Genomic DNA, 10925 nt, shown 5'->3' with positions numbered 1-10925 from the left:
TAAAGCTCTCTCTCCCTCCCCGCCAGCTTATTATTATTTTTAAGGGGAAGATTCTTTTTCTCTTACTCATCATAATGATGTATTTTCATGGTAATAGTCCAGAGGAGTCAATGGGTCAGCTTGTGATTTATTCTACCTTGTATGACTAAGTGGAACTGTAGTGGATATTTAAAGTGTAAAATCCTGTGAGATCTCTTACAAGTTTGGGTTATGTGATATGTGCTCAAATTCTTTATCTATAGAAGTCTCATTTTCACAACTACCTATTTTCAAAATACTCCTGAACTACAGAATCCATTTTTTAACAGACTTTGCTACTGCTAGCACTCTAACATGGGCTACAGAACTAAAATAAATCTCAAATGAATAGGGTCTCAATGATTTAGACTCATTTTGAAAGAATGGGAGAAGGGAGAAAACATTATTTGTAAGTTTTTACTGCTGATTGTCAATTTTTTTTTATAAGTTTAACCTCTAGGTTTCAGTCTTTCATAGAATTTGGAGGTAGCAACAGCAGTTATTTAAAAAAAAAAATTATTTATATTGTGTAAGGAAAAAGCAAATGCAACCTTCTCCGTACAAAAATAAACCTAAAGAGAAGAAAGAACATGAAATACAGGATTGCATGATATGCATAGTATTAAATTGCATTGCATTGTATGTATATAAACTATATATAAAAATAGACTTGCATATTTGCATATATCAAAACAATGCTAGAAAACACCAATCTTTGCCATTAAAAAAAGAATGCCAGTCAGTAAAAATGTACAGATCAATATGAGTAACAACATCCATGGCTTAAAATAATTGAATGTATATGCAGACCTAACCAAATGAGCTATGTTCTAGATGGCTTATTAGTCACATAATGCAGATCTAGAGATGACTCTAAAGACATCTGCTTATGGAATACACTAAGGAGCTAGTTACTGTAGACTGGTTTCTCTACATTGGCATCTGGATCTAGTGAAACAAAACCAATATCAAATAAGAATTAACAAATCAAGTGGCTGATGCACCACTTCAGAAACTAAACACTCAGTGGGACTATAGACAGAACATTCTCAGTAGAGATGGTCCTTTTACCCTGATAGCTCTGTGTTGCTGTTCCAAAAAGGCTGACATTCATTGAAGTTATTTTTAAAAGCTGGGTAATAAAATGATAAATAACCTGACTAAACCATTCCAGATAAATGATTGGAGACACACATATATATACATGCCCAACCACTCTAAGGACAGACCTGCAGTTATCTTCTTGATACAAATGTGGAAAAAGCCCTATTTAGAATGATGTTATTTCAAATAGTTACTAGTTAATTTCCAGTCTATATAGTGTGTGGCTTGGTTCCAGGACTCAACTACTCTGTCTGCTGTTTGCAAAAGTGTAGCAGGGCACTAAGACATGCCTATTCCTTAAGGATAAAGCAGGCTGGCCAGAGAGCTCTGCAGGCCAAACAGAGCTCCCCACCTGCAGGTTGCGGGGGTAGCAGCCTAAGGGAGTAATTGGCCACACTTGCTGACATCACCGGACTGGCAGGAGGCACGGTTCTGGGATATATAAGCCCAGATTGTAACCAACAGACACACTCTTTCTGGCAACTGCTGGGGTAAGAGCTTCTGAAGCTACTTGGGAGTTGGTGCTGCCCGCTCTGCTATCTAGGTGCTACATGACTACAGGGAATCTCCCAGGTACTTAGATAGGGGCATGTTATGCTGAGTGGAAGTTTGTTGCCTTAAAGGGGCATAGCACTGTTGTTGTTAATATTTAAGTTATAGCTAAAGGGCTTGTGTTTTCTGCTCATGTTTACCACAGAGGATTGGGGTGAAACTAAAAAGGGGAAGTCTAGAGGCCTCATTAGTGCTGGAGAGAGAGGGCCTATGACTTGGCAGAGCCCAGAGTGCCAGAGGGACACAGTGCTCAGGGGAATACAGCTAAAGGGGTGCAGAGTCAGGTGCCTGGGAGAGAGGCACAGAGCCTGGCATCTGAAAGAAAGGTGTGGCAAGCCAGTCACTAAAGAACTTGGTGCCTGCAGATTGCAGAGGGGCAGAAGCCAGAGGGCTCCATGCCAGGGCCATATAGAGTTGATGATGGTAGTAACACTGGGGAGGCCTGGGACATGTGAAGGGGAGGCTGGAGCATGTATGCCCCACCTGGTATAGCGGGGTGCCTGAAGGGCAGCTTCCTACTTTAACATACAGCTTAATTATTTACTAACAAGGCATGGCACACAAGATAGGTGGACTGCCCAAGACAGGTGGGTAGGCTGATGCAGAGGTCTGCCTCAGAGTGGTCTCATCACAAAAAGCAATCACTGGTGTCTGTAGCATACTCAATGCACTTAAATGACTCTCCCTTGCCAAGTATCACATGGAGAAAACACAGAAAATATCAGGAGTGGTGGTTTTTTTTGTTTGTTTGTTTGTTTGGTTTGTGGGGGTTTTTTTTGGTGCTATTAACAATTCCTAATTTAGTAGAACTCTATAATAAATGGTGTCATGCTTTAAAAATTATAGCAGCATTAGCTACCATATAGTTCAGGCTGCAACTGAGATTCCATTATAGTTCTGATTGAACTCCCTATATAAAGTAGACATCCATGTCCGTGCACACACAGCCCTCTTTAAATCCTGTTCATTTGGCCAGGGGGGCATGACGGAATAATTCTACAAAATCTGAAACCTATTGTCTTACATTCTGACAGTAATGTTTAGTGCAAGTAAAATTTAATCGGTATAGCATGATGCTGTTTTTAGGGTATTGGATCAATCTAAGAAAAAAACTGCATTGTCAAAAATCTACTAGACTTGACTTAAGCTTATAGTTGCTATTTAATCATGATTTTTAAAGCTGGTTGAGGACCTACTCCTGTAACTTGGAATTATCTAGGCTTCTAATGAGGGTCTTTTTCTATGGTTGTTTGTTTAGTTTGTGGGGGTTTTTTGCATATGAACTGATGGAAAGGAAACTGAACTTCTAGCTTTTGGCGTTGGAATAAAATCAAATATGGTTCGACTTCACTTAATTCTCCCAGATTAATCTAAGTTCTATATAGATAAATTTAGCATGTTCTGTTTCAAATTAGAAGCTTTATTTACTGCAACAGTTACATAAACTGTGGGTACATCTACATGGGCTGTTTAATGTAGATACCAAAATATTTACCCCACAGTTAATTAGTCAACTGTACATGTGCACTCCTATCAGGGCTCATGAACCTAATAGACTGCAGTAGGGTAGCAATTGTAAAATACAAGCACTATCATTCCCTGGAGTGATCTTGTGTGCTGCAGCACATGTAGATGCTGCCCTGGCTGGCTGGGTCACAGTGTGTTTCAGTGTGGGGCTAGATAGCTGGCAGCTCCCATGCTGAAGCACTGTTGTGGCCCTGCCAGCCACTCTGCTGCATGTGGAGGCCAGTCACAGCAGCCATGGGCTCACAAACTCATTCCCCTGGATCCCCTGCCAGCCTGGGCTGCTCCAACCAGGCTTCATGTGCCGTGCATGAATAAACTCTTGAGGAATACGCTTGTCTGCGTGGGATACTGGTTCTCGCTTGCCACTTCTTTGATCTTATTAAAAAAGGGAAGAGGTGCTACAATGATCAATATCCACAGAAGGACCACGCCTGGTCTATCTCATGGCTTAGGTGCTTTTTTAAAAATTATTCTTTCTTTTACAGAGAACTAGATGGGAGGCGGCAGCTCCTCCTGGGTTGGTCCTAGAATCACCCTAGTGCTCCAAAGAGGATCCCCAGCAACCCAGTCTATGTGGTAAGTTCTAGTAGACATCTCACTGGCTTATGGCTGCACCCACAATCAGTCCTGGCAGGGCTCCAGCCTAAGTCCGCTGTCGTACGTAGGGTGTCCCTAGCTAACTCCTTACACGACTTGCTTGCTGTAACCCCCTGCCTTGCCTGCTCCAAATAATAAATAGAGGGTAAAAAGATAAGAGAGGTTTCTTCCTCTACTTGTGGCTCAGCTCCCTGCTGCTAATTATCTTGTTAGGGGCTCATTAGGGGTGCCGCCCAGTCTCTCTTGCCATGTGCTGTGCTGGCGCATGAATCCGGGAGTCTCCCTGCAGTAGGGTTCACAGATCTTGGCCCCAGCTCCCCTCGAGTCCTAAGCATTGGGCCAGGTCTCTTCCAGGTGATCCCCCTTGGCTTTTGTGTTGCCTCGCCGTGTCCCTGTGTGAAAACCACAGCTTCTCCCTGCATAGCAGCTCCATTCTCCCCAGACTCACCGCCACTCCTGTGGGCTCCTGGTAAGTAGCAAGCGTGGCTTGCCATTCCCAGGCTCTGGAGTCCCTTGGCCCGTGCTGGCCTTGTATCACAGATCCCTCCTTTAGATCCTTCTTTGTGAGAGTCCCAAGCAGCTCCTCTCTTCTCCCATAGTGCCTGAAAGCATCTTCCCCCAGGCACTGTCGTTCTCATATCCCTGGACATCAAGCCCCATTGGCTCCTCACCCTGCCTCCACTGGAGCATTATCACTGCCAGCTGCTGGGACTTCTCCAGTAATAGCTTCAGTCAGGAACCCTGTTACAATGCTCTTGAGCTTTTTGCTCCCAGGTGCACACTTAAATGGTGTGCCTGGGAGCAAAAAGCTCCAAAACAATAAGCTCTGCAGTTTGAGTGCATTAATCACACATGTAGATATGCCCATTATGTAAAAGCTCATTTCGGCGTGTACTGAGCTCTAGGTAAACCAGTCCATTCAAGAGTTATAAAAACTTACAGTTTTATTAAGTGAAGCAGCTTTTCCAAAATGTCAGCTTCTGGCCAAAACATTGACATTTTATGAAAGTTGCCTCTCTTAATAAATTTAAGTTTTGGGTATCTTGAATGAACTGCTCTATCAGCTGTGCACCATAACTGAAGAAATATTTGTATTGGCAATACAACTACTCTTGAGAAACCGCTGTGTTCTGCAGAAACACTTCACTATATAGATTTGATAAATTGATAAGGTATTGTGATGGAGTGCTAAAATTATGTATATGTGTAGCTTCCCTCTACTTCTTTGTTGGTTATCTGAAATGTACAAGTTTATTAACAACTTCAGTAAGATAAAGGGCAAAATTAACTCTGTATTGACAAAAAGAAATGATACCAACTCTTCCAGAACCAAAAATACTGAGTAGATTACAGCAGAGGCAGACTGTGGACTGACTTGGGACTAAAGTTAGTCCCAAGTCGGTTGACATGCACAGAGTTAATCTGCCTTAGCATGTCTACATGTTTTAAAGTGCTTAACCTTTTCCACCCCCCCCTTTTTTTGGGTACCAAATTTAGGTGCAAATAACTTAAAATTGCACTTTTTAAGGCTCATTAAGGGCATAAATGTGTACACCCATGCCTTTTAATGCACCTTAAAATGGCTAATGTGCCTTAAATCAGTACATGTAGATGCACCCACTGTTATGGTGACAATATTTGGATCTTGGAGCACTGGATTTGTAGCTGAAACAAGGCTTTAACCTGTGGCCTAGCAAAAGCTGCTAACCACAAGACGGCATGATACCCAAGCCAGCCACTTGCTTATGCTAAGTAACCATCTTAACTCTATCAACCACTTTCTGAGGAAAAAGCAGCAAGTAAGTGTGTGTGCTGTGAACCAGCTACAGTGAGGTACAAGATAAGATACAGGGGCCCAAGGAAGGTGGGTATGGTACAACATGGGGACAGAAAAACAGATTGGAATGTGGAAGATGACACATAACCAAGATGAACATATACAAAAGGGTGAATGGTGATTGGTAAATAAGTCTCCAGAGTCTGCCCATTGACTGAAGAAGTGGGGTGAAGGCCTTGAACATGTGCTCATAGCAAAAAGACATGTAAATGAATGACATGCATAGGCAATTCCATGATGATGAAGTAAACAGAGGTGGAGCTTGAAATGGGTGGAGTGAATGTTAATAAGCATGAATCAAACTGTATAACTGTGGGAAGAACTATTGTTTGTTGCTGCTCATTCACAGACTGGGTGTCTGTGAGGGAGCGTTCCCAAAGCTGTCTCCATTCTGAATAAAGCTGTTGCAACGCAATGGGTGCAAGTTGCATTTTGCTCCCTGCTTGCTCTGGCTAATGAGATAACGGGACTCATGAGTGATTGGATCATCATCTCCCTAGTCACTGGGTGCTGCATGGAGTTGGGGTCTAACACCCACAATGAAACAACTGCACTGACTAGGTCACTAAGGATGATCACTTTCTGTGCAGCAATATCTGTATGATATATAAACAGGTGATATTATCCCCCATTTTTGACTAATGAAAAATAAGGAACAAGGACACTGGACTATTGAGGTTATACACGTGCTTTACCCTTGGAGATATTAAGTAGGTAGTAGGTGGCTGTGTAGCAATGCTGGCAGTTGGCAATGCTAAATCAAGTTTTCTTATCTTTCCTGCACTGTGTTCTTCATTTCTTACCTTTTTGTATTTATACACAGAATGCTCTGCACCTACAAGTGCAAAACATTAAGCCTGCACTGTTATAAATAATCATAATAAATACCAATGCTGATAATGATAAATCAAAATATTTTATGTTTTAATTTTCTTGAATTAATATATTGAGGTACAACATCTAATTTTCAGTGCTGACCCAGGGAGAGAGCACAGCAGCATGACATTTACAACAGATACTTCAATTGCAATTACCAAACAGTTAATATATCAATTTAATTAAATCCTATAGTGTTGCGCAGCATAAAGTATTAAAAGGAGTTAACATGACTAAAAGGACAAGAGGATCAAGCCAGTTGGCAAAGGCAAAATGAATTAAAATGTATTTTTTTCCATTAGCTGAATGAGTTGTTTGCATAGGTAACATTTTGCTGAACAAATATTTCACTAGGACTTCCAGTTTTTGATATGCAACAGCTCAGAGTGCCACTGTCTCAGAGGAAAAGTTCATCTTTGAGTGTGATGTTGTACTTGGAGAACACTGGCAAAGTCACCATATTTTAGGTTACATGATTCAATGACAAGGTTGTATAAGCTTTTGTTGAAGTCACTTCTACTAGTTTCAGGATAGAACTTCTAGGAACAGTTCATGACAATAAACTGCATCTCAGAAGGTATCCTCCTCAAATTGCTTAACATCCCATCAACAGTAAATTGCTTCTTCCTAGCAGTGCCTATTGCTTTAAAAGAACACTGTTCCAATTTACCAGCTTTGGATTTTGGGCAAACTGGGTGCATCTACACAAGATGCTTTACAGCACAGAAGACTAATTTGCTACACAGTAAAGTATCATCGTCTACGTGTGTGGCAATTAGGATTCAGTACATTAATTTATTATGCTGTTGGATACGAGTGGTATCTGGCAGTGCAGTAAGTTACTGCTCTTAAATGTACATGTAGACAGTCATGGATGACTAGTACCTCCTGATCCCGGTGGTTCCTCTGTGGCAGATCACTGCCTGGGGGGATGGGGTCCCTGAGTGCCAGCAGCAAACCTGGAAGTGCTGCCAGCACTTCTCTAGGTACCCTCACATTCTTAGAGGGGCCACCAGCCATCAACCCCCACTCCTTGGCTGGCAAGAGCCAATCTCAGGGAGGATACATGCCTCCTCTCCCCCATGTCCCTCCTACATGTTGCCTATTTAGCCAGTGACATTGGGATTAGTTTACCCTGGCTCAAATTAAGTTAGAGTATATTAAGTTGCATTACTTGCATGTGTAGACATGCCCATTCTGGTCTCAGTTGCACTGGATTTAATCCAAAGTACTTTAAAGTTAGTCCAAAGGTACAGTTACTACACCTGTGACTGCAACTTGGTCCCCTTGGTAGTAGCAGCCAACTTCCCTCTCAACTTGCAGCTAATAAGATGGTAAGGAGGAGAAAGGTTAAGGACAATTCTCCAGCCTTTAAAACATAGTTTGGGCAAAGCTACTAGTTCCTTAAATAAGATATTATACACTATAGCAAATGTGTATACAAGTTGTAGGAAAGGGGTAGCTATATTAAAGAAGATGGTAGTGTGGCAGCTATCCCCCAAACTGAAAGTAACCTGATGGAAATAGTAGTAGTATTGATAGCTATGAATTCCACAGTAACTACCAATCCTGGGTCTGGTTTCACTAGAGATGACAAAAGACCAGCCAGAATCCATTCCTCTCCAAAACTGTCATTGAGGGTGAGACCTTCCTTTGTGAACCTTGTTACATCTCAGGGTAAGAATATGGGTCATGATTAAGATAAATTTTCAATGTGTGTTATTTACTGAGATGTGGTAAATAGTTAGCCAAAACCCCCCTCCCCTTTCTTCCCTGTGGGAGCAGTTTTCTGTTGTAAAATGATCTACTTACAGATGATTATTTTGCTCACAGATCATTGAGCTGATAGAGGTAATGGAGGATCCAATAGAGTCAATTTCAAGTAATAAAGTAACTCATTATGTAAAACACTTTCAATGTTTACACTAAAACCTCACACTTGTAACCCATTTTTAAAAACAAAAGAACCTATGGCCCATCCAAAAAGGAGAGAGAGAGAGAGGGAAAAAAACAGAAAGAATGATGTGCTGTAACCTTGCACTTCCTCTGGAGTAAAACCTGGCATGACCTCAAGTTTGACAACCTTAGAATGAGATTCCAGACAGCAAGAAGAGTAGGGAGCTGCCTATGATCAGTACTCAGCATGTAGCCTTTTGGATCTGGCTAACTGATCACAGGGTTGTCTCAAATCTAGACTCTTAGGGTTGCAGGGAAATGCTTCTGTTCACTTTCAATCTACAGTTCAGAACACTGTAGTGAAAGCTGTGCTTGTAAATTTTCTTTCAAAACCCAAGAAAGAATCTCTGTTTAGAACAAAGGACCAAAAGGGCACCTACTCTTATCTACACTTTAGCCTAATATTTTAAAAACTTACCCAAGATATGAGAGACATGAGCTCAATTCCATCCTGTGTCTGGGGTTTTTCATGCCTTTGTCTTTCACCTTCCTGGAAAAAATCTTAACCCAAAGATACTTAAAACAGCCCTAAGGTAAAACTCATGAATAGTCCTTAGAACAGGGACTGAAATCCAGATCTCCTCTTCTCAGACAAGTCCTAACCATTTAGCTATTCAATAATGTTCATGCTGGCATTCCCTTTGCACCAGGGGTGTCAAACTCAGTCCCACTCAGATTGAGTTGGGACCCCAGCCCAGTTGAGTTGCCTGGACTCAGACCATGGGCTGGATGAGTCAGCAGTGCACCAGTCTGCAAGCTGGATCTGGAGTGCATGGCCCTAGAAACTTGGCACTGGCAACATTAACTGCCATAGTCCCAGAGCTGCAGCACCTACTATTCATCCAGCTTCCAGATTTCCAGCTCTGTAGGCATCACTGCAGGCAGGCTGACACTGCTCCATGCTCTGGATCTGAAATGATAAAATATTTTTTTTGGAAACTGTATTAAAAATGCAGTGGGTACATCTACACAAGATGTTTTACTGTGCACTAGACTAATTTAATGTGCTGTAAAGCATCAGCATCTTACTGTGCATTAAGTTTGTCAGTACTAGCAAGTGGCACATTAGACTGAGACAAGAACTAGAAAATGACACATTAGTTTAACGTATTATAGCACACATGTAGATGCTGACCAGGAACAATTTGCTCCCCATCAGCCCAGGCAGCAGGGGGCCACAGCTGCTAAGCTTTTGGGAGCAGACAGCTGTCTCAAAGTAGGGGACTCCTCCCAGCTCGGTGATGCTGGCTTGGGACCTCTGTGCTCTGCCTCCCAAGGCACCTGGCCAGAGGAAGAGTAGTGATGAGCTGGAATCCCCCAGTCCATGCCCCAGCTCCTGCCCAGTGCCTGGGGAGGTGAGAGATGAGTAGTGCCAGGACCAGGGGATCAACCTCTGCCCATTGGCTGAGGAGTACAGGGTATCCTGGGATGCTGTGCTGTGCTCTGCCATGTGGGGACCTGCCAGCCTCATGCATCTCTCCCAAGATGCCAGTTGCACCAGTTCAATTGAAGATGGGGCACAGGAGTCACTGGAAAGAGCATTCTCCTTGGTTCCTCCTAAGACTGGGAATATAGAGCTGGGTCGGGTTGGGGGTTGCACAAGCTCTGGCTCCTGGGGAGGAGAAGGCTGTGGGCTCCATGCTCTAGAGGAGCTGCTTGGAGATCCCTGCCTTAGCTGTGAGGGCAAGGGCCAGAGCCATCCAGGGACATAGAGCAACAGGGATGTTTCCCTTGGGGAGGAGTGGACAGATGGGGCAGCCCTACTGGACCATGGCTGCTCTCACTGGTCCCACAATAAACAGGTCTAGTGCATCCAGCTGGCACATAGTTGATCTGGACTACAGCAGTGGAGGAAATCCATTCTAGACCTGAGGAGGATGCTTTCTCTGCTCCTTGGAGTCCAGGCTTGACCCCTGTGCTCTCTGCCAGCCTGGGGCTGGCACTTGAGGGATCCTGGAGCTCCCCCTGGATGCTGCAGTGGGGGAGAGTGGGGAAGGAGCAGCTCTGGACTGAACTGCTCCTGTCAGCAGCAAATTTGCTCCCAATGGGCACATCCAGACAAGCACACATGTGCCTCTTGCAGCATCTCAAACCTCTTTGAGACACTGCAAGATGCATGTGTGGAAACAAAAAAAATGTTCCCCAGGGCATTGTGGGGGCAAAATTTGATACCTGGAGATCCAGATAAAAAAAAAAAATACCCCAGGGGAAAAAAGCAGGGCAGGGCTACCAGGTTGCCCAGAACCCAGGTCCTCCACAGAGAGTCTCTAGTAGCCATCCAGAGCATCTCTATGGCTGGCCCAGCCCCACCTCCTCCCTGCATAGCCCACACTAACCAACTGCAGCAGTAGCCATTGGGGCCACTTAGGGCACAGCTGCTTGGCCCTCATAGCACAACCCCCATAGTCCCATATGTCCCCCACACCCACAGTCCTCCTACAGTTCACCAACACCCCAA

The sequence above is a fragment of the Crocodylus porosus genome, unplaced genomic scaffold (assembly GCF_001723895.1).
Source record: "Crocodylus porosus isolate Cpor-Errol unplaced genomic scaffold, CroPor_comp1, whole genome shotgun sequence".
Lineage (NCBI taxonomy): Eukaryota > Metazoa > Chordata > Crocodylia > Crocodylidae > Crocodylus > Crocodylus porosus.
The sequence above is the reverse complement of the archived record's forward strand: the minus strand, read 5'-3'. Positions refer to the sequence as shown.